This window comes from Cynara cardunculus, unplaced genomic scaffold (genome assembly GCF_001531365.2).
Source record: "Cynara cardunculus var. scolymus isolate 2C unplaced genomic scaffold, CcrdV1 Un_Scaffold_571, whole genome shotgun sequence".
NCBI lineage: Eukaryota > Viridiplantae > Streptophyta > Magnoliopsida > Asterales > Asteraceae > Cynara > Cynara cardunculus.
In genome coordinates, this window is record NW_020200589.1 from 199,773 (window position 1) to 207,178 (window position 7,406).

General features: G+C 36.9%; 1 pseudogene; it reads right to left on the bottom strand.

Annotated features, from left to right (window-relative positions):
* Positions 1–4,936: 4,936 nt before the first annotated feature.
* Positions 4,937–6,250, bottom strand: LOC112501807 (annotated as a pseudogene).
* Between the last annotated feature and the right edge of the window lie 1,156 nt (positions 6,251–7,406).

Genomic DNA, 7,406 nt, shown 5'->3' on the forward strand with positions numbered 1-7,406 from the left:
CCCACACAGCGCGGGTGAAATCATCCACAATGGTCAGGAAAAATTTATATCCCTCTCTACTTTGAGTATGATAAGGTCCCCATATGTCTAAGTGAACGAGTTCACCAAGACTTTCGGACCTATGAATGCTAGTAGTAAATTTCTCACGTGTTTGTTTTGCCTTATGGCATATTTCACATGGACCACTTCTTTCATTTCCTATTTTTAGTTTATCTTTTAAAACACAGAGAACTTGATCAGCAGGGTGACCGAGTCTACTATGCCATAACAGAGACGAGACAAAACAAGTCATACCACATTTATTAAAGGAGAAAGGAACACTATTGCTAAGATTTTGATCAAAGAAATATAGCCCTCCATCCTGATTACCAATCCCCACAGTGTTCTGCTGCAGATAGTCCTGAACATAACACTTTGTTTCATCAAATTTAATACACACTGTATTATCTCTGGTTAGCTTATGAACAGATAAAAGATTGACATTGAACTCAGGGACAACTAAGACATCGAATAGGGTTACATTTTTGGATAACCTCAAGTTTCCTATTTTGTCAATTTTAGCTTTAGTCCCGTTAGGGTGACTAACTCTAAGGTCCAACTCAGTGACATCAACAACATTTTCTAAATTTGAAGAGCTAGAGGTCATGTGCTGATTAGCTCCAGAATCTATTGTCCATCCATAGCAAGAATTAGGAAACATACCTGCCATATTGGCAGATGCCCCTTCGGTGGTGTTTTTGGAATTGATTAGGTTCAAAATCTTAGCTACATGTTCTTCAGAGAAAACGAAGGAGGGATTTGAAGTGGTAGGATCAGAAACAGAGGCACTTCCAGCTGAAGGTTTGAAAGTTTGACTTTGTGATTTAAAGTTTTGAAATTGTGGGTTGAAAGGTCGAGGCCGATTTTGAAAATCTTTTGGAAATTCTATCAATTTGAAACAGCGTTCAATGGTGTGACCAGTGTTGCCACAATGTTTACAAGTAAGACCAGTTGGATTTCTTCCAGGTTTTCTTTTATTTTCGAAAGACTTACTTAAGAAAGCAGAATTTTGCGTTTTAACGTGATTTTGAACAGAATTAACCCCCCTATGAGATTCCTCCCTAGATACTAAGGAAAAGGCGGTTTTTACAAACGGGAGGGGATCTCTGGTTAAAATATTGCTCCTAATAGGCTGATAAACATCATCAAGACCCATGAGGAATTGCATCAATTTAATAAGTTGACTGTGATGTAAAAAGTCATGTGATGCATTACAAGTGCAGGAGGGAAGTTTTATCAAAACGTCAAACTGTTTCCAATAAGAGTTGAGTTTATGATAGTATTCAGAAACAGACATATTATTCTGACTTAATGAGTTTATCTTTTGATAGAGATTAAAAGTCACGGACCCGTCAACCTCATCGTAAGTTTCCCTTAATTCCTCCCAAACTTGAGAGGACAATTTAGAAAAAACTTGCCCGAGAAATAAGTCTTCTGTCATAGAGCTTAAAATCCATGACAGGACCACAGAGTTATAGCGATCCCATTGTTTCTCAAGGATAGGATCATTATCAGGACGAATACAACTACCATCGATAAAACCAACTTTATTCTTAGTTTCTAGCGCTAAGACCATAGCACAAGACCACACACGATAATTTTCAGTCCCACATAGTTTGAAAGATAAAATGGATGCTCCACTAGTATCGCTAGGGTGCAGGTACAGTGGGTCTCCAAAATCTAATTTAGCGACCTTGGATTCCACTGGACCTGAAGGTCTAGCAACAACAAGAGGAGTTTCCATAAGAGAACAAACACACACAAAAACAAGGAACTGAACTGCTTAGAGGCAGGATTCCTAAAACACTTATAGTGCTAGGTCAAGCCAACAGAACAGACCTTATAGCAAGAAAAAAAACAATGGCACACAAGAAAAAGAGAAACAAGCTTACCACAGAGATCTTTAACAGAAGGTTAAAGAACAACAAACAGATAAACCAACCAGCAAACGAATATAATATTGCTTAGAACAACAACAAAAAATAAAAGGCTACTTATCAGAGAGGTGCTTCCAGAAGGTACCTGAACAAATGAACAAAGTTAGGGTAGCAGATATCAAACAGAAAGTTAAATCTAAGATAAGCCAGATCTTGACGATCAAGAAAATATCACGATGTATGCCATAACAGATAAAAGAAGAGAGAAGATCACGAATAAGGAGTCTAGATAGATCATTCAGATCTTAAAAAAAGGCTCACTATACTCGATCATATCATATATGAAAACATGCGGTGCATATATGTGCAAGAGTGTAATTGATGCAAGATCTGGAAATAGGACACAGATCAGAAAAGAAGAGAACGAAATATATGTTCATTCCAACAACGATCTGGAAAAAGGACTCAGATCGAGATACACAACATACAGATCCAAAGAGATTAAGCATAGATCTAAACAAGCAACATGCATTTCAAATCGATCTGGAAATATAGACATAGATCAAAACAAACATAGTATAGATCTACATGAAAATATAGTGCATTACAAATAGATCTGGAAAAGGGACGCGAATCAAAAAATAAGGAACAGCACAGATCTGGAGGTAAAAGGACACAGATCATTGAAAAAAATGCATAGATCTGGAAATGAAGGGACACAGATCGTTAAACCATATGCAAGAAACGAGATCTCGAGAGGGGACCAATAATCACTGGTACAAACCCAATCGATCGTGTCATTAAGCAAACAAGCAAAGAAAATGAACCGTCATAGCCGATATCATGAACGATTCTGATGAGAATGGTAAAATAGTACCAAAAATCAGGAATCAATTCAGTAATCTATCGAAACAGAACAAGGAAAGAAAAAGAAAAAAAACAACTCAGAAGCGAGATCGTTGCTCTGATACCATGTTCGATTTTATAGTTTTATTAAACTTGAACAATAACATGATTGTTTATTACGAATACAGTAAACATAAACGTAAAGCAAACAGATTATAATAACACACATATAGACTTCTAACAATATATACTCTAATGAATGAACAAGAAATACTAACTCGGTAATATATGATGAAGAAGATCTTAGACAGATTTTGAAGAAGAAAATCGAGAGAGAAATCTTGAGAATGAAAGACTTAGAAAATGTGAAAAATGAGTGATGAGAGCTAAGCAACCGGCTCCATCCCCTTTATATACGAATTGAGAAATGTCAAGAATAGTCGTTGTAGAATCCATACTTTTGCTCCGCTACTCCTTGAGATACTAGCAATGTGAGGCGCAGTCATTAAACTTATCATCCAGCAACCACTTTGACTATTGTACATATTCAGCCCATATTTGTCAGATACCTAACAAATAAAGGACATTCAAAGTTAAGTAAGTTAGTGAGTCAAGATTGGAAACTATATATGAACTTTTAACAAATGTTCATATGTGAACCCGTGTAATTCACATATGAACTATTTAATTGATTCACATATGAACATATATGATTTACATATAAACTAATTAACTGATTCACATAAGAATTTTATTGATATGACGGCTAGTGTTTGCAATTACACGAGATTGAATTTATAGAAGTAAAACAGGTTAAACTCCCAAGTGGGTCTGACCCAAAATCTTGAGATTTTTATCTATCTAATATTTAGCCCAACTGCCAATTAATCAGACCCCATAACTTAATACAGCCTACATACCCAACCCTATCCATGCCGACAACCCTCCTATCTTCATCTATGACAAAAAAAATCATACCCAAAAAGCCAAATTCCATAAAAACAAATAAAACCAAAATTTAAAACTCTAAATCAATAACCAAATCAAATTCTAAAATCAATAGCTAAATTGAAGTCAAAAATTAAAAACTAAAATCGAAATTAACACCCCAAATCGTTCCATTTCTAGGTGTTGAATCAAACCGAAACTACAATCGAAAGCCAAACCCAAAAAAGAAATAACACCAGAAAAGAGGAATGAGGGCTTCGTGAGATTCATGATTGCCAATTTCCAATGAGAGATTGATCCTTGTGCTTCGTCAGATGGATTCATGGTTTCCATACCGTGAATCTACTTCTATTCTGTTTTTATTTTACTTATCGCAGAGGGGATGAGGATTAGTGGTGGCTGATGGGAACGAGATGAGAAGTAGAGTGTCTCTACATCTAGTGAATAGAGTTGTTAGTGTTTATAGATCCACGTCTGGAGAGGGGGGGTAGAGAGGGTCGGATGATGGCGTGTTCACTGTGGTGATGGTGGTTGAGGTAGGAGGAACGAGAAGGGGCACCAATCATGGTGTGGAACTTTCTTATTTCTGTTACGTCTGTATTAAAACATACATATACATATACATATATATAGTTAATATAAAATATATTCTATATTTTTAAAAGGAAAAAGAATTTAAAAAGACAAAAATGTCCCTCATTAGTTAATGACTTTTTAATAGAAGGCAGACAGAGGGACCAAAAATGAAATAAAACCATAGTGACCAAAATTGCAATTAGTTTTAAATATGGACTAGACAGTCTAGACTTGATAACGAGTAGTAACCATAACGTCCAAAAATATAATTTACTCATTTTTATATTATCATCGATGTAAAAAGTACATAAGACTCGAAAAAAGATTCTTATTCGAATTACCATTATAAAACTTTATTTAAGTTTTAATCTAATAAGATGAAAATGATGTAATAAGAAAAAGAATACCAACACCTACTTTTCAAGATTTCTTTAATCTCTATTCATGCATATCTACCTCTATCTCTATCGTTATTTAGATTTTCCGGTATAATCATGCACATCCGATCAATTACTTGTTCAAACACACCATTAATATTTCAAATCTTAAGTCGAAGAATCTGATACATCATCGCAAAAAAAATCCACACTACATATTGAAAATTCAACAATTTAATTAATAGTTATAGTTTTGTTGTTGGTTTTGACTTTTTTTTTTTTTTTTTTGTAAATCGTAGATAAACCAGCGAGACCTTCAATTGTAAAAAAGTCTGCACGATCCACTTGCTTTGTGATGAACAGCTCAAAACAGTTTGAAAATGATTTAAATGATCACATCGATCGAAGAACGATTGCTTTTGATGATCCGGTCAGAATTCACTTCGATGATAAGTACTCAAATCCGACGAGCGATTGGCAGTAATTAACGTTGGTTAAGACGGTACTTGTTGACCCGCATTCGCTTCCGATAAGAGAAGCAGTTGACTTGTCAAGCTTCACGGACCATGGATAGTGATGGTTTTGACCACCTGATCCCACATGAGAAGACGACCGCTGCATCCTGACGGCTCTCGGAACATTCCGTCCTTCTATAGAAGGTCGCCGCCTAGCGACACTCGAAGACTGCCTCTCATAAACCGAACCATAATCGGCTGGCCGCTGCTTTGGTGCGCTGTGGGATCGTGCTTTTGCCTTTGATGATTCAGTGTTCGCCATATAACTTGGGAACTCATATAGTGATTCAGCATAATCAGATTTTCTGGTGGGGATACTTTGGGCGATCCCGAATGAGAAGTCTTCAAAATGGCGGCCGAAAGCCCTGGGACTTGGTTCCGATGGTGCCGGCGAAGATCGTTCTTTGGAGTAGCTTTTTCTAGTACTTCTGGTGTCCATTTCTACAATCTTGATGTGTTCTTCTGATACGTCATGAGTTCGGATACCGTCATAAAATTCCGAGTCCGGGTAATAAGAATTCACTCCATCGTTACTGCGCCTTCGTCGGGCACAAGCCCTTGTCTGAACCGTGACTAACGCCTGCATACACCGCAGAGTCGCAACAGCCCTTTTCCGCACCAAGTGACCCCTTACCAGTGCTTGCAGCTTAACTAGTCCTTTCAAAGCAGACAACGCCTTTCTTGCCAAGTAAGATCGAAAAACCGATTGAATCTTTGTGGCGGCAGCGTGATCGATGACGGCGGCTGCTGCTGCTGCTGCTGCAGCATTCGCAGTGGATGTAGCGGCAATCATCACCTCCACAGCATGCTTCTTCTGCTCGTTATTCTCTGGTTCATGCACCGATGAGAGGGGTACAGTGGAGATTACGTCTTTGGAGTTGGTGGTGGTGGTGGTGGTGGTGGTGGTGGTGGTGGGAGGAGTAACAGATGACCGTCGGAAGCTCCACCTACGCTTCTCCTTGGGGGTTCCCGGCGGGAGGGAAGAAGTGGATGGTGTTAGGTTTTCATGGACGGCGTATTTGTCCTTTTTTCTGGCCAACAAATTCTTGATCCATTTGCTCGTCTTCCCCATTTCTTTGCGACTATCTTCAGAACTCAGCCATTGGATGGGATGACAAAAACCCAATAATATGTAGTAGATGTAAATATGTGTGTCTAATTGATTACCAACAAGACATTATGAATCTCTATTATTTTAAATTCCCAATTGGAGTTTTGTATACGGTTCATGCAATTAATATTTTGTCTTTTTTTACAAAGATTTGATTGTGATTTTATCCCTTTTAAGAATTGATGGTGAACATGTCGTTTATATATATTTTCCCTTCCATGAAATAAATACAACTATATATATATATATATATATATATATATATGTTCGTTCAAGGAAGAACTGATTAGTTTGTGCTAACTGTGAGATCCAATCTCAAGCACAAATCAATGGATAAATTAGGAAATTAATAATTATGATAGTTTGAGTTAAAATTATAATTAGAGGACATTTTAGGTATTTTTTAAAAATTCTTCTCTCCTCTCGCATCTCTCCGGCCTTCGGTGAACATTAATCTGGCAGGTACCAAGTAATCACAAAGATACACAATGTGATACCCCTTGTGATATATTGTGATACCAACTATGATATCAACTCAAACCTTAAAAAGAAAGATATACAATGTGATACTCATTGTAATACACAATGTGATACCCATTGTAATACACAATGTGATACCGGAGATTGGAGGTCGGAGAGATGAGAGAGGAGTTTTTTAAAAATACCTAATATGCCATCTAATTATAATTTTAACTCAAACTACCATAATTATTAATTTTTTAATTTATCCGTTGATTTGTGGTTGAGATTGGACCTCACAGTTACCACAAACTAATCAGTTCTCATTTGATTATGCCCCTATATATATAAATATATATATATATATATGTATGGTTGGGTTTACGTGAGACCAATGGTTTTTCGTGAGACCCATAAGACCAATTTATGTTCATTGATCAACTTTATAAGTTAATAATCTAATGGTCTAAAGTTGCACGGTGGCGATTTTGTGATTATTGAGAAGTCTCGTGGCGTTTATAAAAGTTCAGATTGTCATATTGTAGATCTAATCCAAGGGTTGAGAATTGGTCTTATGGGTCTCAAGAAAAATCCTTGGTCTCACATGATCCCAAGTATATATAGGCCTGGGATCATGTGAGACCAAGGGTTTTTTGTG